Below are 22,496 nucleotides of genomic sequence, written 5' to 3'. Positions count from 1 at the left end.
AAATAGGTAGGAGCATGAAAGAGTCTCCTAGTACGATGAAAATACCAGGGTGTGGTGGAGGCAGGCTGTAATAGAAGTGGTGGGAAGTCTTGTCTCAGAGTGGGCAGGGAACTCTAGAATAGTGGCAACAAGTTATCTTGGGTCGTAGTGGAAAAGAAAGTGGACAGCTGAAATGGGCAGGAAACTCCAACTACAGCGGCAGCCGACGAGAAAGCTGTCAGTGGATAGGAAATTCCAACTACAATAGAAAGCAAATCTGCTTTCTTAGTGGAAAGGAAAGAGGGCAAGTGTACGTCCAGGGAATCCCGCTTGTGGATGAGGAGCCTGGAATCTTAGTGGTAAGAGCAGCTAGGAGAGGGCAGGGAATTCCAGGTAGTCAAGAATCACTGATCAGGCCTTCAAGGGGTTAGAAATGTGTGCAGACAGTGGCCAGCCAACCACGATCTGCAAGGTCAGCAACGTAGAGGCAGAAATCTTGAAGACTGGACTGCTGGACTTTTGAGAGACATGCCAGTGGGCTGCGGAACCCTCCACCCCCATTCCCAGTGGAGAGCAGCAATAAAAGGATCAGAAGCTGAATTGAAAGCCTAAGCCTTTCTCCAAATGGGCAAGACATCAAAAAGGAAGTTGAATCAATGATAATGATTTTAGTGAGTATCTGGAGGGGATTGGGAATTGTATTTCATTGATCTGAGCAGTATGCTGCCATGTGATGGCAGTTGCAAGGCACTAAAGAAGAGCATCCAGAGCGCGCTCAGTCATGCCACGCTCCAGGCTTTTCTCGTGAGGGTAGGAGGGCAGGTTTGGAACACTAATAATGCCAACTGATGGTTAATAGGCATTTTCAATCCAGAATATTTTTCCTATTAGGAAGCATTTTTTAATTCAATGCTTTCATAGAAATGACAATGCTAATCATATTTTGAGTGTAAACATTATTTCAAGAGGTCAAGATTGGGGTAAAAATCTAGTCCTGAAATTTTTCTGAAACAGAATTTTGGTTTAAAACACTTTTTTTTCTTTTCACACACTTCTTAGCTGAGCATTTCATTAAATAGCAAGTTAATGCTTTTCCAGCTCTTTGGAAAACAATATCTCATTATATCTCCAAAGCTATGCTAGAAAAAGATCTTGGGAATAGTAGCTCCTTGGAATACCAATGATTGCATATTTAGTTAAAGCTTATATCTAAAAGTATTTCTTAAAGTGCTGGTAGATCTTAACCGCATTCCTCCTAGAGCATTTTTCTACTACAGTTAACTCATTGTGAAGGGATTTTAAGCTTTATCTTCTAACTTCATAAAAAGATAGTAGTACTCAAAATCAATTTGTTAAGAACTTAGGGATACAGAGCTTCAAGAACATTTTGGTATCACTTATCCTCTGAGCAGATAGACTCAAAGTTTTAAGTGGTTTAATTTAAAGCGTAGCTCGGGCTAGCCCAAATCGTGCTTCCAGGTAAATTCTCCTTCCATTATCCATATGGATTGAACTTTAAAGTACAGCTGTAATATTGCAAACTTAAAGTTTAGTAGGATATTATAAAATTTCCAGACACAGTTGTTGATTGTGTTGGCTTTGGTCTTCTGTAGGCAATGGTGTTAACTGGCGATATTCGGCTGTTTGTGCATACTGTTTTCTTAAACAGTTCTCTGTTACATACTTTGTCGAAAGCATGAGGGAACTCCACTTGTAATAGAAATAATGGAAGTGATGAGACTTCTTGTGGACAAAAGCTGGGGAATATGTTTGTGATATCTGCCTCATTCTCCCTCTCCCTCTCTCTCCCCTTCCTTCCTCTCTCTCTTTCTTTCTTCCTTCTTATTTTTCTTTTTTGCTACAGGATTCTTCTTTTTAATCTTTTTTTATTGGGGCATAATTGACATAGAACATTAGTTTCAGGTATACAACATAATGATTCCATATTTGTATACACTGCTAAAAGATCACCACAGTAAGTCTAGTTACCATCTGTCACCATACAAAGTTAAGAGGACTTTGAAGACCTACTCTCTTAGCAACTTTCAAATATTGCCGCAAGATTCTGAATAAACCCTGAGTCATTCTTTATTTCCTGAGCAACTAGATCATTCTAGACGTGCCTTGCTACGTAAAATTCTGTGTATTTTGGGCTGAATATTAATGCCGCACTGCTGTAAAATGAAAAGATAACCAATATCAAAAGACATATAGTGTTTTTTAAAAAATATTTTTCTTTATAAAATCTAATAGGTATAGGAAACTCCATAAAACGAATGTATAGTTCAATCATATAAGTTTATGAGGCAAAGAGCCTTATAATCACCACCCAGGTTAAAGAATAGAATTTTGCCAGTCACCTAGCCTAATCACAACCTCTTTCCTCTACTCAAAAATAATCACAGTCCTGATCTTTATGGTAATCACTTCTTTATTTTCTTTATAAGTTTATCACCCAAATGTTCATCCCTAAGCACTAGTTTAATTATGCTTCCCTCTCCCCCATAAGTCTCTTTTAATCTAGAAGTGATCCTGTTTTGTTTTGTAATTTATTTGTTGAAGAAATGATTTCTTTTGTCCTCTCGAGTTTCTCGCAGTCTTGATTTTGCTTGATGACATTCTCTGTTGTAGTTTAATATGTTGCTCAGTCCTGAATTTCCTGTGAATTGGTAACTGGCTCTACAGGCTGGATCAGATTTGTGTTTACGTATTCAGTTTTTCTTTTGGCTTCACAGGTGGTGGTGTGTTCTACTTGGAGGTACATAATGTCTGGTTGCCTTTCTTTTCTGTGATGTTAGCTGCCATTAATGATCAATGCCATCTTTAGGTTGATGATGTCTCTCTAGACATTTTGGTTGTTAGTAGGAGGAACTTGTGGGAACAATAGTCCCTGAGTTCTCACATGCTGATACATTTGTTTGTGGCCTTTTTATCTGAAAATCAGGCTGGGTATGTAATCTTTGGCTCACATTTTCTTTCCTTGAGTATATTAAATATGCTACTCCATTTTCTGCTGGCATACAGATTTGTTGTCAAAGTCTGACAATAATCCGTTTTCTTCTCTTTTAGGAGTGATTTTGATCCTTTCGCTGAATTCTTTTCCTTAAAGCCCAGTAATTTTACTAGAATATATCTCTCTGTTGGTTGCTTTTGCTGGGTTGATTTCCTTTTTTAATATGCAGTTTTAATTCCTACTTCAGAGACATTCTCATGAATTATACTTTTTTGAAATTGTTCTGTTATCTTTTCTTTGATTTTCTTCTTTGAGGATTGAAAGCCTATGAAAAGTGAAACAATTTTGAACAGCTGCTTGAGGGGCATCAACATAGGGATGAATCAAGAATTTCCAATCAGTATTTAAGGCTGAACTGAGATTAAATAGCGTGGATTTGTAGTGGAGCCAACTTTCTATTGCAGAACTCAGCAGATACAAACAGAACAGATGTTTGGGTATGGTGGTGGGGCAGATAACACGGAAAGGCGAGGGATTGGGGATTCTAGGATGGCAACTGCAGTAGAGGTGAAATAGTTATCAACATGTTAATTGTGCAAATAAGTAAAAGAAAATGCATGCAGGCATTTCTGGAACGGTTTCAATTTTTGACTATTTAATTTTAAATGAAAGAATGTAAATGTATGACTAAGTATGGTTTAATTCCTATTTATTTGTAAGAATGTTCATAATACATTAGCAAATCAGAAAAGAGAAATTTCGATAAAACATCTGTCCCAATTTTTGGTTTGAAAAAAATATATGCCATATCTGTATGTCATCAGCCAGGCCATGGAAATAGTCACATGTGGATTTTTGTTAGGCAGTCTAGTGTCAATGAAAGCTGCCCAGGACTGAAGACCCTTTCATTGGAAACTCCTTTTTATCAGTCATATCAGCAGGTTTCAGGGGTCTCAGTAATATCATTTCTGCTAAATTTTAGCCGTGTGGAACTGAAGTTACCACCCACTTAGAAAATGGGTAAAATTGATCTTTGTCCATAGACTTCCTTTCAGAAGTGGGAATGCATCAGTTTCTGAGTATTTTCTATATTTATATTCAGCTTAATGTAATATACATTACTATACAAAATTGTAAAGTTGAAAAGTATATGGTTTTATTAACATTTTCCTCATAGAAGTGGCAAAAGCACCCCTTGGTCAAACCCCTTTTTACTCTCCTTTAAGTTTCCCAGTGTTCCTCTTGTCACATCTGACACCCTTGATGCTTATTGACTGACTGGCTTTCTTTACCACTTCCCCTAGGTTCCTGTTAAACAGAGGCAATGTAAGGAGTAGAGATACTGACGTTATCCCAGAAAAAATGTTTATGTCCATATGGTCTTGCCTTTAAAGAGGAGGAGGGAGGGAGAAGCTAGATATACATCAAATCCTACCCATAAATCTAAAGGAATTCTGCAGTCAACTTTAGCGTCTCATATGAAGTTTTAGTACTTCTAAGCACTCGCTCCTTCTTCTTCTGGTTACTACAAAGCCCATTCTCCTTTGTTGATCCCCTTCCTTGCATTTGTCTAGTCAGTAGCCATTCCTTGCTTGACTTGAGTAAGATGGTGAAATGGAGTTGGAATGCACTGGGATAAGCCAAATAGGATCTTAATGTGAGATTCTTGACTAGTTTACCCAGCTTGCAGCCCTCGCAATAATCTCTTTCTAAAGTATTTCAGTCAATTTCTGTCCCTCTCTACTTTTAAGATGTCTTTTGCTGCTACTCTCTACAGCTGGCTTCAGAATGCTGATGCTTTCACCAGGAACACTAATGCCTAAAGTTTTTGTTGGACCAAGACAACATTACAGATGCTGAATCTCTCCTTGTGACAATGCTGCAGATGCCTGCACTCAGACTATGACACTGCCTCAAAGATAGTGCATCATATTACTGCCAAAGCTGTTGGCACCAATGCTGCTGATTCTTTGGCTTTCAATGTCCTGTGGAGATTTTCTCTGTTTACTGCAGCCTCCTTGATAGAGGATTTGGGCTTAAGTCTGAGTCCTGGCTTAAAATACAATCTGATCTAAACTATGCTATACTTAAAGTCTACTTTCCCCCATCTTCAAACACTGGTCTATTTTTACTGAATCAAATTTGTTCATCTTGGTTCCTCCCATACGACTTTTTTCCCAGAAGAATCCTTAGATCCTGGTAAAATATCCTTCCCAGCCCCACAAATTATCCTGATAATGTTCAAACTGTGTCTGGAGCCCCTGCCACATTCTTCCCCTCCCTGTTCCACACCAGGGTTGTTTTTGCCCGCCGCCCAGAAAGCCAAACACTGAGATGATGAGATTGCAGCAGAGAGAGGGTTTTAATCACAAGACAGCCATGTGAGGAAGCAAGGGAATGAGTCTTAAATCCACTTCTCTGAAAATGGGGACTCAGGGATGTTTATGGGATAAGGGGGCAAGGTCATCTGAAATTTGGAGATAGATGATTAGAGGTGAGGAGAGATGAGGTAATTGATGATCTGCGCAAGCGTGGTCAGACTCCATGCCTCTTCATAGGATGCATGTTCACAAAAATGGTGGCATTAGCATGATCTGAGGTTGAAGTTTTTAGCCTCTTAACATCAAAAAGTCACTTATCGGACATCTGTGCAGGCCAAGTTGATGAGTTGGTGGTTTCAACCAGCCTGAAGTGGACAAGGGGTTCTAATTCCTAAAAAACAGCTCACACACCCAGTACTATGGTGACCCAGGCTCCAGGGAGATGTTATCCATAGTAACATGGTGGGAGTCAGATAGCATGTTGCCTAAGCAGCACAGTTAACCATGGGCAGGTTAAACAGCTAAAAGCTATAATTAGTAATTGCAAAAAGGAGAAAAAACTTTAGTTCCTAGCTATTTAATCATCAATGGCTAACTGTTCGTCAGTCTCCCCTATTCTTTGGTCATTCCTCATTCTTGAGGGATTGGGGGCAATGACCCATCTAGCTACTTCCTGCTGAATCAAGGTGTAGATCCGAGTTAGAGGAGTAAAACTGTTTAGCACTCATTTGGAAATATTCACTTGTTCCAGGCTTCAGGTTGACGTTTTGCGTTATTAGAATTTTTGTACCTTGCTCAACAGTTTTGGAACAACATCTGAAGGCACATTTTGCAATCAAGTATCCAACCAGAAAGATAACAAGTATAGATAACCCAAATTTTAACAGTCCCTAAAAAATAGACCTAATCCCAGTGCGGCCTCCATCTGGTCTCCAGATGGGGGCAGGCATCTGGTCTTAGTTCCTGATAGTCTTTCATTTTACTGGATATGCATCAGAGACCAGAGCAATGCCCTATACCCTGATCTTCCAATTGTCATTGATGATGGCTATCAGCACAGACTCTCTGCCCGGGGGGTCATCACATTCCTAAGGAACTCAAAAGAACAAAGTTCTGAACTTATAGCAACTGGGAGGGGCCATAAAATCTACAGAGCGTGTATGGGTTAGTTAATCAGAGGTCATTTGAAGTTATACTATGGTTTCTTTCCTACAATACCGCTTCCCTTATGTCAACCTTGTGTTGAGCCGGTATCATCCCCATTACCCTCAGTAAAAATTTCGTTGTCTTTATTAAGAGTTTACCCCCACCCAATAATCAGCCTAAGTAATTGACAGTCTTTCAAGTGAGATCTTACACAATAATAAAGCACTGAGGAGAGAGAGAGGTGGAGCCATCAGGTTCTTGTCTATTAGTTCACACAAGTTTTCACTGCCTTGTTGCTAGGGTCCCTGTCTGATGACTCATGGGGCCCAGCAGAGAGCTGCTGTTCAGTGCCTGCTTGGGACATGGTAATCTTTCTATTGCCTCTATTTTCACATTTGGGACACTGGTATATTTTATGAGATTTCTTATGGTCCTATCTTAGACACACATCCCATAGCCATTTCCTTTCTGGAGTCATGAGACCTCACTATTCACACTGCCAAGAATCAGGATATGGGCCTTTGTTTTTTATCTACATACTTTTTTTTTCCATTTTCCCTATCTCTTAGCCCAGAGCACGGTTCAGTCTGTGGGAAAAATCCCAATCTCCCCACCATTCACTACCCCTATGAATTAATTTAATTCAACATATCCCTCACATATAGCTCAGCTGGGGTGGGGGTGGGGTGAGGTTCACAAGAGCAGTTTAAATATCTGTTCGAAAGCCTCGGAGTGGGTGTCTAGCAGCTGCTTGGTGCTTTTTTTTTTAGCACATGTATGTGTAGAGAGGTAGTTCACTCTTACTATCTTCAGCTTTGGGATTTCTAACTGAAATTGTGACAAAAAAGTCCCATTTAAAAGTCTATAAATTTTCTTCATTAAATATCAATCTTCTTCTTAAGTATAGCAAAAGTACATGTACTTCTGTCTTACCTGTTTTCTTACAGACATTCCTCTTCAACACTGGAAAGGGCACTTTCTAGCACCCTGAAACAGGCACACTTGATGTGATCTGGGATGGATAGCACTGTGGGACTGCCTCAAGGGAAGTGCTGGGCAAAGGTAATGAAGAAAATAAAATAAGGGGCATTTTAGTTATTGTAAAATAGGACCAACCAAGGCTATGTGCTTAAGTTTCTCTCACTGATGTAGTCACCAGTTAGTATAAATAAGTCAGTTATTAGCATACGATTCCAGGGGAGCAAGCAAACTCCAGTGGCCCAGGCATAGAAACACCTTGATATCTTGCTGGGAGTAGGTAAAGAAGGGCAGGAGATTAGCACTGTGGAGAGTACAGGCAATAGGCTGCTTTGAGAGTAGCAGGTTACCACTGTGGCTACCTTACTCATTAGAGGGCGGGGTTACAAGGTAGAGACCATTCTCACTTCCAGTTTGGGATGCTATGAAGCACAAAGTTCATGGGAAATGTGGGAATTAGAAGATGGGAAATATGCAGAACAGACTTTCTGGGTAAGATCCAGTGACTGAGGTATTTGCACGTAGCAATACTGCAAATTTTTGGTATTTTGAAAGAAGAGAGGGTTGTCTGAAATACCACTCAGAGAGAAGACAGTTTGAAGAGGTACATTTTCTCCAAAGTACGGTGACCCTCACACTTCTTTTTTCTTGATAGACTCTTCTTTTCCCTAGCACCACCTGAAGTCATGTGGCCACCCAGTGTGGAGACTCCCTAGCCGACGTCTCCCTGTGCTGCAATCTTTTCATGGCAGTACCCTGCAGCCCTTGAGAGCAGCTGACTGGCCCTCCTTTGGACAGCCTCCTTAGTTTCAGGAGCAAAGCCAAAGAGAGAGCAAAATACCAGGATCTCAAGGGAGACGATGGCAGTATGTGGAGTGCTTCCATGGATGTTTTCTATTACAGAATGACCAAGTTGGGAAGGTTGTCTTTTGTTATAATATGTATAATATGTAATTTAATATACTTATATGTTTTCAGCTAAAACCAGGGTCTTATACTAGTTCTTGGGTACTTCCTTTCTTAGTTGGCCAATGTAATGCAATATTTTTCTAAGAATCAACCTATCTGACAATTTTTTTATTTTATTTTTTATTTTTTTGAGGAAGATTAGCCTTGAGCTAACTGCTGCCAATTCTTCTCTTTTCGCTGAGGAAGACTGGCCCTGAGCTAACATCCACGCCCATTTTCCTCTACTTTATATGTAGGATGCCTGCCACAGCATGGCTTGCCAAGCGGTGCCATGTGTGCACCCAGGATCCGAACCGGCGAACCCCGGGCCGCCGAAGTGGAACGTGCGAACTTAACTGCTGCTCCACCGGGCCAGCCCCTCTGACAATTTTTTTATTTTCATCCCAGGTCACACCTGAATATTTTCTATGGTCTATGCTGGCAACAGAAGTTTAGATTATAAAATGTGTCTTAGATACTGGGTGCATTGCTTTTACCTGGGAAATGTTTTCTATAAGGGAGTAGGTCCCTAAATTAAGCTAATTCTCAGTCACACTTAGTTCTTGGTTATGGTTGTGTTTTCTGACTTTTGTGGGTGTAGGCATAGAGTAACATTTTTGCTGCCTAATGTTTAATTATAGCTTTTGAAATGGAATCCTGAGAGATTTGGGGTGGTAGTAACTTAACCTCACAGGGAGTTTAAAGAGCTCATGAGTTTACCCTGGGCTGCAACGTTACTATCCTCTGATCTAGGACAATGGGACGAGTAGGAAATGGGAGAGGATAATGCTTCTCACACATTTTGAGGAAGTATTTATTTGGCTGTATATTTTATTTAATTTTTTAGTCAGTTAGTCATGCATTTTGATTATTAAGTTGACTCATCTTTCGGGAGATTCAATTTGTTAAAACTTTAAATTTCAAGCAAAAGATTGAGCTGACAAAGGGTTAGATTTTGCAATCCTACATTTTACAAAGAAGCTAAATTTCAAAGTAGTGCATCACTGGCACTGTGTGTGTTTCTTGCACGCATTATATATAGCACTCTGTAAGTCTGGACAACATAGCTATGCATAATTTGGAGTAGGAAATAGAATTATAAATTAACTTCTAGGATATCCTTTGGGCTTGAGGTAAATCATTTCCTGCCCCTTCCAGGGGCAATAAAATCACAGAAACATACACATTCAACATAGTCCAGTTGAATTGAATCTAGGGTTTAATTACTCATTTCCCAAGTCATTCATTCAACACATTTATCGAGCACATACTATGTGCCAGGCGCTTCAAGAAACATCTGTGAGCAAAGGACAAAAATTTCTGTTCTTGTGAGACTTATGTTCTAAGTCCCAGGAAGATACATAAGAGCAAAAGCAAAGACTGTAAATGCAGCTTCCAAGTGCAGACAGGATTTTGATAATCTACTAACCTCTCTTGATAGGAGAAGCAGCACCTCTATTTGACCGTAAGTGTTGTTATTAAGCCCTACGATGTCAAGATGTTTAGAGCAAATGTCAGTTATATTCTCTAACCCCTGGAAGAAGACAGGAGTTCAAAGCTTAACCTTTTTCTTATATCAGCCCCCTTAATGAATAAGAATTAAGGGCAAAAGGATGGAATCTTTAAGGATAAAATACCCACCTATGGAGTAGATGGGGGTATGGAGAGAAAAGGTTAAAGTGGTTAAAGTGCCTCTGTTTAGTTCTCTTGAAAATCTTGGATCATCTAATTTAAAAGTAGAGAGGCAAGATGACCCGGGGCTTTCTCCTGCTTTGTAAGTGGAGTTCAAGGGATAGATGCTGTCCTGCAGGCTGCTTAGGTAAAAGGAGCCCAGGTAAACACATAGCCTTCTCTCTATAGCAGGAGGTGACTTAAACCGAAGTTCTAATTCATAATAAAGTGCATGTCCCTCAAGTTTCTTCTTTGTATGTATCCTTTGTTATTCTCATGAGTTAAATATGAATTGTAGTTTCAGTGGCAAAGTGAAGGGTGTACACAGTGCATGACAAATCATGCCTGCAGGTCACGTTCAACCTGAGGGACCCGCAGGTCACGGCCCCTGTGAGTGCCTACACCCCTAGGATCTCATTTGCCCTTATCACAATCTGTAAGGTCTGCATTATCATCCTCCTTTTACAGATGAGGGTGCTGGGGTTTAGAGAAAGAAAGTGCCTTGGGCTACCTGCTGTTGTGAGTTCAAGTAGGGGGATCAAGCCCGGGCCAGTGTCTAGAGGCCTTGTTTCCTGCAGATGCAGAAAATCTAGATTTTATTTTATAACTGCTGACAAGCAGAGGAAGGTCAAAGAGAGAGACTCAGGATGACTGAGGGCGTGGATGAACGTTGTTTTGTTTTGCCATGTTTCCAATACATACCTTTGATTTTTAGAATATCAGGGCAGAAAAAGAAATCTTAAAGACCCTCCAATTCCACGTTCTTTAAATTACCAGTTGTCACCCTTACTGGACTGCAAAGTCAATCTCATGGTCTGCAAACAAATGTTTTAGTTTTCTACACGAGAAACCCAGACTCCTTGTAAAATGTATTTTGATGTAGCTCATACTCAACAAAACTTAAAAGTCACTTTTCCAGTCCAGAATCTCCACTTCACTGATGAGGAAACTCGGTGTGACAGTAACTTGCCCAAGGTCACACAGTTAGTCGATTATACAAATTAAGGTTGTAGAATATTCAGCCAGCAGGACGAGTCTCTAGAATGACTTAATGCTTACAGGTGCTTTAACTACAAGACACCATTCTTCACTAAAGATAGGAACTCCAACTGTAAAAGGAAGGAAAAACAGTCAGACTACCATAGGGAAGCTTCCTCTTCACTTATATCTTCATGTGACTGACATTTTATTTAGTTCTCTAATACAATGATTATTTTTTTTCTCTTGAAGCAGAGTACTTGTAATTATGAAGCCCAAATTTTGAAGGCTGCACCTTCTATCTTGGACACACCAGAAGACACTAGTCAGGGCAGATGGGATTTTGTTACTTCCTTCCCTCTATAGAGAACTAGTGGACCACACACATTCTACCTGAGAATCTGGGTAAACACAGTCTGAGTCCAGTGTACAGGGTACAGTGTATAATGGTGTATAGTGTACTATAGTGGAGCAAAAAGAGACTGCATTGTCATTGAAAGAAATCAAACAATGAGGCTGAGTTCATTCTGTCCCACCATCAGAGACCGAGAATACAAGCAAGGGAGACAAACCTTTAAAAGGAGAAATATAGGTTGTTGGCCTGGTGCGAGCAGAGCCTGGTCCCAGACAGCCTGTCTCCCCAGAGCATTTGTGGTTTTCCTCCATATCCAGCATCACTTTGTCCCCCACACAGGCATGGAACAGATGGGGTCTCTTAGCATGATGTGTGATTATTCTGTCCCTTCTCGTGGCCCTGATGGGTCTTCCCCCTGAAGGCCATCCTTTTCTATATCTTTCAGGAATTAGTTCCCTTCTCTTCTCCCATCAGACTTTACTGGGTCCATGGGACAGGTGGGCTTCCTTTGTCAAAGAGGTGGGGCTCCTAGGTTCCTGAGGGACACATCCCCAGCAGCACTGCCCTTGGATGCCCTTCCTGTGGGAATTGGTCCTCTTGACAGATCTATGCCTGTATCAGACTCTGCCACACTGTTTGGAATGTATGTCCTAGTGTTCAGGGGCTATTCACATTCTACATCACTCTCCAAACAATACAGGGCTTCTTTAAGACAGGTCTGGAAGTTCTGCTGCCTTCTAAATGATAACTTCCTCCCACGTAGGCATTCATCTTGGATTTAGTCACAGGAGGGGTCTGATCTGCTCATCCTCAATGAGGAATTACTACAAATTTGGGGAATGCAAGCAAGAGTGAGCACACAATGTAAAAGGCTCAGAGAGGCTCCAGGTTCCATCTCAGTTCACAGAGGCACCTGAGGCCTTGGCCTTGATCATTATCACATGCGTGGTATATGGAGACAGATTTGGTGTGTGTCTTCTCAGTCAAATGGCACCCAAAAGGCCTCTCCTTGAGACCCTGGGATTTTGTTCCTTCAGTCTTCCTCCACAAACTGAGAAGGCTGTCCAGAGAAAGGTTAGTCAGCTGGACCCAAATGCTGTGCGTACTATCATTAAAAGATTGCAGCACAGATAGACATTGATCAGGGAGTCTTCACCCTGGGTGACCATATGACTTCAGGTGGTGCTAGAGAAAAGGAAAGCCTACTAAGGAAAATGAATCTAGTAAATTAATTTTAAAAATTATTTTGCATACTAAATGTAGTCCCCATTCATTTGTAGTGGTGGTATGCTCCATTTCCTGGACTTTATGGCTGTCATTTGGTCCTAAGGGCAGATACTAGGAAGAAGATACAAATTAACAGCGCAGGTCTGGGGGACCCATAGTTGGAAGAGAAATTAAACACATATTTACCTAAAAGGACAAGTGGGACGGAGGTTCAAGAGAAGGACTCAGCCAAAACACAATGTTGCAAAATGCACAACCATTAGAGAGAACACGTTTAAACTTTCTAATGATGCATGCTTGGTGCTTGGTCTGATTAACTAAAAGACATTATTCTCTGTTAAATAATAGGAATTCTTTCCACTCACCATGAAAAGGAGGAAAATAAAAACAAGCTTCTACATGGAACCCTCCCAGTCACATATGGTTTGTCAACGACTATTTAGTTAGTTCCTGAAGATCCATGTTTCTTTTTTCATTTGAGGTGAGATCTTCTTTATTAGGGAGCCCAAGGGTGTGAAAACTGCCCAAGAGTGTGAAGAATGCCAGGAAGAAGGTCAGTTGTCTTGACCAAGGGGAGTATTAGGATAGACAATAGAAAGGGAGTCTCTGAATTTACAGAACCCACAAGGAGTTGATCACCTTGGCTGATCCCATGACGTGTGCTATTGTCCAACCTGAAGAAACAAATAAGCAAAAAAACAAAAACCTGTAAAAACTAAATAGCAGGGTAAGGTTGGCAAAAATGACAAAGGATCTTTGAAAATTCTCTCCTTCATAAAAGCAATGGACAAACAGGCAAAACTTGTCAGAATAAACTTTTTCAGAGCTCTGAAAATCAATAAAGAGCTTATGGCAATTTTAGAAGTGTTTATTCAAGAAAAATGGCTGAATTTTTATTAGAACAGTGAGCATTATGGTGTTTTAACTTCTCTTATTGCCATCCAATTTTCTCCAGCTCTGTGGTAGTCTTAAAAACCAGTAGTTCACAATCACAGTGAAAACCAACATGGGGGCAGCACTGGAGGGAAAAGGACAATTTTGGAGATCCTTCAAAGCCTCAGTCCCAGAGAACTGTTATTATTTGTCCTATCCTGGAACACCTTTACTTTCAAGGATGTACTCAGAGCTCACATAGTGCTAAAAGTCTTTTTCTTGGGGTTATTTGTCAAAAACATTTAGAGACAATTGTTTAATTGCATGGTTGCCTAAAGTGGTGGATAGCAGTTGGGACAAAAAATAGGCTAACCAAAAACTTAAAATGAAAGGCTGGGAAATGTTATGTCCATATGGACTTTGAAAAGCTCTCATATATTCTTGGCAATCTAGAAGGCCACACACATGCCTATGCTGTGTGCATGTTCAGCAAAGATTTATGAAAGCCCTATGCTCTCATCTCTGGCTAAACTGGTGGGAATCTTTGCAAGCAGGAAGATAAAATTAAGGCAGAGTTATAAACTGCCTGGCTGAATGTTGAGGCATGCTCTGTAACACACAGAGACTTTTGGCAAAAGATGGGAGAATTATTAGTTCCAGGAATTTAAGGAAATCTGTCTGATCATTAGCTGGTCACTAAGTTAAATGAGCAGAGATTCCAGTCACCACACATAACAAAGAATATAGACTCTACAGAATTAATTCAGAAAAGTCAATAAACAGGGGAAAAGCAACAACTGCAACAAAAAGCAGCCACAGAAAAACCTGGGCAGGAGGGTGAATATGATTTCTACATTTGTTACATTATATTATTTAAAATTTCCAGTTTTTAACAACAACAACAAAAAAAACACAAAAGGAAACAAGAGAGTATGGCCTATGCATAGGAAAAAGAAATCAATCAATAGAAAGTCTGGTGAAGCCCAGTTTTTGCACTTATTAGACAAACATTTTAAATCAGCTATTATAAAAATGTTCAAACAACTAAAGGAAATCATGTCTAAAGAACTAAATGAAAGCATGAGAATGATGTCTCACCAAATAGAGATTATCAATAGAGACATAGAAGTCACAAAAAGAGGCAAATAGAAATTCGTGAGTTGAAAAGTACAATAACAGAAATGAAAAATATAATAGACACAATATCACATTTGAGCATTCAGAAGAAAGAATCAGCAGACTTGAAGACAGGTCAATCGAGATAATCCAGTCTGAAAAACACAAAGAAAAATAATAGAAGAGAACCTCAGAGACCTATGAGACACCATAAATCATACAGTATACTCAGATGAGAGTACCAATTAGAGAAGAGAGAGAGAAAAGAGTAGAAAGAATAGTTGAAACAGTGACCAAAACCTTCCTAAATTTGACAAAAAACAATAATATATACATCCAAAAATTTCAACAAACTACAAGTAGGATAAACTCAAAGAGATCCAAAGTAGAAACCTCATAATCAAACTGTCAAAAGCCAAGGCTAAAGACAGCATCTTGAAAGCAGCAAAAAAGAAGTGAATCATCGTGTATAGTGGATCCTCAATATGATAAACAGCTGATTTCTAGGCAGAAATCATAGATGTCAGAAGGCAGTGGATGAGAAATTCAAAGTGCTGGAAAAAAATAGTTAACCAACAATTCTATATCTGGCAAAACTTTTCATCAAAAGTGAAGGAGAAATTAAGATATTCCCAGATAAACACAAACTGAGGATTCATTGCAAGAAAATCTACTCTACACGAAATAGTAAAGGGAATTCTTAAGGTTGAAATTCAGTAACTCAAATGCACATGAAAAAATAAAGAGCACTGGAAAAGGGAACTACACAGGTAAATATAGAAGATCACTAAATGAAATTTTTGTTTAAACTTTTTTCTACATGATTTAAAAAACAAATGCATAAAACAATAATTATAAATCTGTGCTGTGGACATACAATGCATAACTATGTAATTTATATGATATTAATAGCATAAAGAAGAGGAAGTAAATGGAGGTATATAAAAGCAAAGTTTTAGATAATATTAAAATTAACTTTAGGTTAATCTGAACTAGACTTTTACAAGTTGTTATTAATTATAATCCCCAGAGCAATGAATAAGAAAATAACTAAAAAATACAGTAAAAGAAAATGGAATTAAATTCGTATGTTAGAAAATATCTATTTAGCACAAAGAAGGCAGAAATGGAGGGATGGGGAACAAAAAAGATATAAAACCTACTGAAAACAAATAGCAAAATGGTAGAAATAAATTCTAACATATAAGTAATTACATTAAATGTAAATGGATTAAACTCTCCAATTTAAAAGCAGAAATTGGAAAAATGGATTCAAAAAACAATCATATTAAAAATATGATTCAACAATATGCTGTCTACAAGAGACACACTCTACATTCAACGACACAAAAAAGTTGAAAGTAAAAGGTTTTACAAAATATACCATACAAATAGTAACCAAAAGTGAGCTGAAGTAACTATACTAATATCAAACAAAAAAGACTTTAAGACCAAAAATTTTACTAGAGACAAAGAAGGATATTTCAAAATGATAAAAGGGTCAGTCCATCAAAAAGATATAATAATTATAGTCATGTGTGATTAATGACAGGGATATGTTCTGAGAAATGCATCATTAGGTGATTTCACCATTGGGCAAACATCATAGAGTATCCTTACCCAAACCTAGATGGTATAGCCTACTACACACCTAAGTTATATCATACTAATCTTATGGGACCATCTTCATATATGTAGTCTGTCATTGACCAAAATATTGTTATGCAGTACATGACTATATAAACATATAGGTCCTACAAAAGAATCTGAAAATACATGAAGCAAAATTCTCAGAATTTAAGGGAGAAACAGATAACTGAATAAGAGTTGTAGGAGATGTAATACCCTATTTTCAAAAATGGATAGAATAACTGAACAGATGAATAAGAAAAGAGAATACTTAAACACCAAAAACCAACTGTACCTACCAGACATTTGTAGACCCCTCCACCTAACAACAACTTAATGTGTGTTCTTTTGCAGCATATACATAACATTCTCCAGGATAAACTATATGTTAGACTATAACACAAATATTAATAAATTTCAAAGGATTGAAATCATGCAAAGTATGTACTATGACCACAGTGGAATGTAATTAGAAATCAATAACAGAAGAAAATGGAAAATTCACAAACTTGTAAAACTTCAACAACAAACTCCTAAATAACAAAAGAGTCAAAGAGGAAATCATGGGAGAAATTAGAAAATACTCTGAGATGAGTAAAAATTAAAATACAAATTTCCCAAACTTATAGGATGCCATAAAAGCAGTACTTAGAGGAAAATTTATAGTTAAAAATGTATATACTAAAAAATAAAAAAAATATCAAATCAATAACCAAACTTTCTACCTTAAGAAATCAGAAAAAGAAGAGCAAACTAAATCCAAAGCAAGCAGAAGCAGAGATAATAAAGATTAAGGAGGAAATAAATGAAATAGAGAATAGAAAAACAAGAGAGAAAATAAACAAAACCAAAAGTTGGTTCTTTGAAAAGATCAATGAAATTGACAAAACTGTAGCTTGACTGACCAAAGAAACAGAAAAGGGGGGCTGAAATTATTAAATCAGGAATTAAAGAGGGACATTATTAACATCCTTATAGAAATAATTATAAAGGATTTTAAGGTTATACTATGAACAAGTGCATGCCAACAAATTAGATAATCTGGATGAAAAGGACAAATTCCTAGTAAGACACAAACTACCAAGACTGACTTAAGAAGAAATGCAGAATCAAAATGGAAGTATAAAATATAAAGAAATGGAATTAGTAGTAAGAAAGAAAGTTCAGGACTAGATAGCTTCCCTGGTGAATTCTACCAAACGTTTACAGAAAAATTAGTAACAATTCTTCAAAAAGACTTCAAAAATTAGAAGAGGAGAAAACACCTCCAAATCATTCTACGTGGCCAGTATTACACTGACACTAAAAACAAGACAAATATATCACAAGAGAAAACTAAAGACAAATAACCCTTATGAATACAGACACAAAAATGCTAAGCAAAATACAAGCAAACTGAATCTAGCAACATATGAAGAAGATTATACACTATGAGCAGGTATGTTTTATCTCAGGAATGGAAGCTTGGTTCAGCATATGGAAATCAATCAACATAATACACAATATTAAAAGAATAAGGGGGAAAGCACATGATCATTTCAATAGATGAAGAAAAAGTATTTGACAAAATCCAACACCTTTTCTCAATAAAAAAACACTCAACTAGTAGGAATATAGGGAAACTTCTTCAACTTGATAAAGGACTCATATGTAAAACTCACAGCTAATATTATACTAGATGAAGGAGGACTGAAGCTTTCCTCTAAGATCAGGAAGAAGATAAAGATGTCTGCTCTTACCACCTCTGGTATTCATTGTACTGCAGGTTCCAGTCATAGCCATCATGCAACAAAAAGAAATAAAAGCCATCAAGATTAGAATAGTAAAAGTAAAACAATCTCCATTTGTGGATGACATGATTTTGTATATAGGAGATCCTAGAGAATCCACAAAAAAGGCCACTATAGTTCAGCAATGTTGCAGGATACAAGATCAATATACAAAAATCAACTTTATTTCTATGCACTTATAATGAAATTCCAAAATAGTGTTGGGAAAACTGGACAGCTACATGCAAAAGAATGAAAGTAGACCATCACCTTACACCATGCAAAAAAATCAACTCAAAATGGATTAAAGACTTGAATATAAGACCCAAAACCATGAAACTTCTAGAAGAAAACATAAGAAGTACGCTCTTTGACTTTCGTCTTAGCGGCATATTTTCAAGTACCATGTTTTACTGGGCAAGGGAAACAAAAGAAAAAATGAACAAATGGGACTACATAAAACTAAAAAGCTTCTGCACAGCAAAGGAAGCCATCAACAAAACAAAAAGACAACCTAACAATTGGGAGAAGATATTTGCAAACCATATATCAGATAAGGGGATAAAATCCAAAATATACAAAGAACTCATACATCTCAACAACAAAAAAACTAACAACCCAATCAAAAAGTGGGCAAAAGATCTGAACAGAGATTTCTCCACAGAAGATACATGGATGGCCAACAGGCACATGAAAAGATGTCCAACATCATTAGCTATCAGGGAAATGCAAATCAAAACTACAATGAGATATCACCTCACTCCCGTCAGAATGGCTATAATTAACAAGACAGGAAACAACAAGTGTTGGAGAGGATGTGGAGAGAAGGGAACCCTTGTACACTGCTAGTGGGAGTGCAAAGTGGTGCAGCCACTATGGAAAGCAGCATGGAGTATCCTCAGAAAATTAAGACTAGATCTACCATATAATCCAGCTATCCCACTGCTGGGTATTTATCCAAAGAACTTGAAAACACAAATGCAAAAAGATACACGCACCCCTATGTTCATTGCAGTATTATTCACAATAGCCAAGACTTGGAAGCAACCTAGGTGCCCATCAAGGGATGAATGGATAAAGAAGATGTGGCATATATACATAATGGAATACTACTCAGCCATAAAAAATTATGAAATCCGGCCATTTGTGAAAACATGGATGACGTTGAGGGTATTATGCTAAGTGAAATAAGTCAGAGGGAGAAAGTCAAATACCATATGATCTCACTCATAAGTACAAGATAAAAACAATGACAAACAAACACATAGCAGCAGAAATTGTATTGGTGGTTACCATAGGAGAAGGAGGGAGGGGGGAGAGCAAAAGGAGTGATTAGGCTCATACGTGTGGTGATGGACTATAATTACGTTTTGGGTGGTGAACATGATGTAGTCTACACAGAATTTGAAACATATTATGATGTACATCTGAAAGCTATGTAATGTTATAATCCAATGTTACTGCAATTAAAAAATTTAAAAAAACAATTCTATTTAAAATATCATCAAAAAGAATAAAATGCTTAAAATGCATTTGAGAAAAGAAGCACAAGACTTGTATACTGAAAAGTACAAAGCATCATTATGAGAAATTAAAGATCTAAATAAATGGATAGACGCTCCATGCTCATAAGTTGGATGACTTAATATTTTTAGATGGCAACACACCCTAAATTGATATATAGTTCCAATGCAATCTCTATCAAAATCCCCACTGCCTTTTTCATAAATATTAAGAAGCTGATCTTAAAATTTACATGGAAATGCCAGAGACCCAGAATACCAAAGTGATCTTGAAAAAGCACAAAGTTGGAGGACTCACACTTCTTGAATCCAAAGCTTACTACAAAGATAAAATAACCAAGTCAGTGTGGTACTTACCTAAAGATAGACGTATAGATCAATGGAATGGAATTGAGATGCCAGGAAAAAACCCATACATCTATGGTTAATTGATTTTTGACAAAGGTACAAATGCCATCCAATGGGGGAACACTAGTCTTCAACATATGGTGCTAGGACAACAGGATATCCCGATGCAAAAGAAAGAATTTGGAGCCCTACTTCACTTCACAGCATATACAAAAATTAACTTAAATGAATCAAAGACCTAAGTGTAAGAGGTAAAATGATAAAACTCTTAGAAGAAAATTTAGATGTAAATCATTGTGACCTTGGATTAGGCAATGGTTTCTTGGATATGACATCAAAAGCAAAGTGGCAAAAGAAAAAAAGACAGATGAATGGGAACTTCATCAAAATTAAAAACATTTTGCTTCAAAAGACACCTCCAGGAAAATGAAAAAAACATTTAAAGAACAGTTAATAGCTTTCCTTCTCAAACTATTCCAAAAAACTGAAGAGGAAGGAATGCTTCCAAACTCATCCTTCTGGTATGGCCAGCATTATTCTCATATCAAAACCAGACAAAGATGGTATAAAAAAAGAAAATTACAGGCCAATATCACTGATGAACATAGATGCAAAAATCCTCAACAAAATATTAGCAAACTAAATTCAGCAATACTTTAAAAAGATCGTACACTGTGATCAAGTGAGATATATCCCAGGGATGCAAGGATGGTTCAATATCTGCAAATCAATGAATGTGACACACCACATTAACAAAACGAAGGATAAAAATCAAATGCTCATTCAATAGATGCAGTAAAAACATTTGACAAAATTAAATACTTATTTATGATAAAAACTCTCAACAAAGTGGGTATAGAGGGAACCTACCTCAACATAATAAAAGCAATATATGACAAACACACAGCTAACATCATATTCAGTGGTTACAAGCTGAAAGCTTTTCTTCTAAGTTCAGGAACAAGACAAAGATGCCCACTCTCACCACTTTTATTCAATATACTATTAGAAATCCCAATCACAGCAGTCAGACAAGAAAAAGAACTAAAAGGCATACAAATTGGAAAGGAAAAAGTAAAACTGTCACTATTTGCAGACAACATGATACCATATGGAGGAAATCCTAAAGACCTGACCAAAAAAATATTGTAACTAATAAATGAATTTTGTAAAGTTGCAAGATATAAAATCAATATAGAGAAATCTGTTGTATTTCCATATACTAACAATGAACTATCAAAAAAAGTAATTAAGAAAACAATCTCATTTTTCAATTGCATCAAAAAAGAATAAAAATCCTAGGAATAAACTTAACCAAGGAGGTGAAAGACCTATACTCTGAAAAATATAAGATATTGATGAAAGAAACTGAACATGACACAAATAAATGGAAAGATATAGCATCCTCATGGATTGGAAGAATTAATGTTGTTAAAATGTCCATACTACCCAAAGCAGTCTGCAGATTCACTGCAATCCCTATCAAAGTACCGATGGCACTTTGCACAGAAATAGAGCAAATAATTCTAAAATTTTTGTGGAAACACAAAAGACCCTGAATAGCCAAGGCAATCTTGAGAAAGAACAAAGCTGGAGAAAGCTCCTTGATTTCAAACTATACTACAAAGCCATAGTATCAAAACAATATGGCACAGCACAATAACAGACACATAGATGAATGGAACAGAATAGAGAGCCCAGAAATAAACCCACACTTACATGGTCAATTAAATTATCACAAAGCAGGCAAGAACATACAATGAGGAAAAGACAATCTCTTCAATAAATGGTGTTGAGAAAACTGGAGAGCTACATGCAAAAGATTGAAAATGGATCCCTTTCTTACAGCATATACAAAAATAAACTGAAAATGGATTAAAGACTTAAATGTATGTCCTGAAACCATAAAACTGCCAGAAGAAAACATAGGCAGTAAATTCTTTGACATCAGTCTTAGCAATATTTTTTTTGGGTTGTCCTCAGGCAAAGACAACAAAAGCAAAAATAAACAAATGTGACTACATCAAACTAAAAAGCTATTGCACAGAGAAGGAAACCATCAACAAAACAAAAAGGCAGTCTACTGAATGTAAGAAGATGTTTGCAAATGATATATCCAATAAGGGGTTAATATCCAACAAATATAAATAACTCATACAGCTCAATATCAAAAAAACCCCAATCTGATTAAAAAATGGGCAGAAGACCTGAATAGACATTTTTCCAAAGGAGATATACAGATAGCCAACAGACACATGAAAACATGCTCAAAATCACTAATCAGCAAGAAATGCAAATCAAAACCACAATGAAATATCATCTCACAACTGTCAGAATGGCTATTATCAGAAATATAACAAATAACAAGTGTTGACAAGGATGTGGAGAAAAGGTAATCCTCATGCACTGTTGGTGGAAATGTAAATTGGTGTAGCCACTGTGGAAAACGGTGCGGAGTTTCCTCAAAAAATTAAAAATAGAACTGCCATACAACCCAGCAATTCCACTTTTGAGTATTTACCTAAAGAAAATGAAAGCATTAATTCAAAAGATATATGCACCCTATGTTCACTGCAGCATTATTTACAATAGCCAAGAGATGGAAGCAACCTAAGTGTCCATCAATAGATGAATGGGTAAAGAAAATGTGTTATATATATACACAATAAAATATTACTCAGC

At 37.5% G+C, this 22,496-nt stretch overlaps 1 protein-coding gene across 1 annotated transcript in view; it reads left to right on the top strand.

Annotated features, from left to right (window-relative positions):
* The first annotated feature begins 219 nt into the window (after nucleotides 1-219).
* Nucleotides 220-22,496, top strand: part of LHFPL1 (LHFPL tetraspan subfamily member 1) — a 95,498-nt gene continuing 73,221 nt past the window's right edge. The window contains exon 1 of the mRNA XM_070257780.1: nucleotides 220-650. The gene's annotated coding sequence lies outside the window, so the exon portion shown is untranslated. The remainder of the gene's footprint in view (nucleotides 651-22,496) is intronic.

Source organism: Equus caballus, chromosome X (assembly GCF_041296265.1).
Source record: "Equus caballus isolate H_3958 breed thoroughbred chromosome X, TB-T2T, whole genome shotgun sequence".
NCBI classification, from domain to species: Eukaryota; Metazoa; Chordata; class Mammalia; order Perissodactyla; family Equidae; genus Equus; species Equus caballus.
This window is presented reverse-complemented; position numbering and strand designations above follow the sequence as displayed.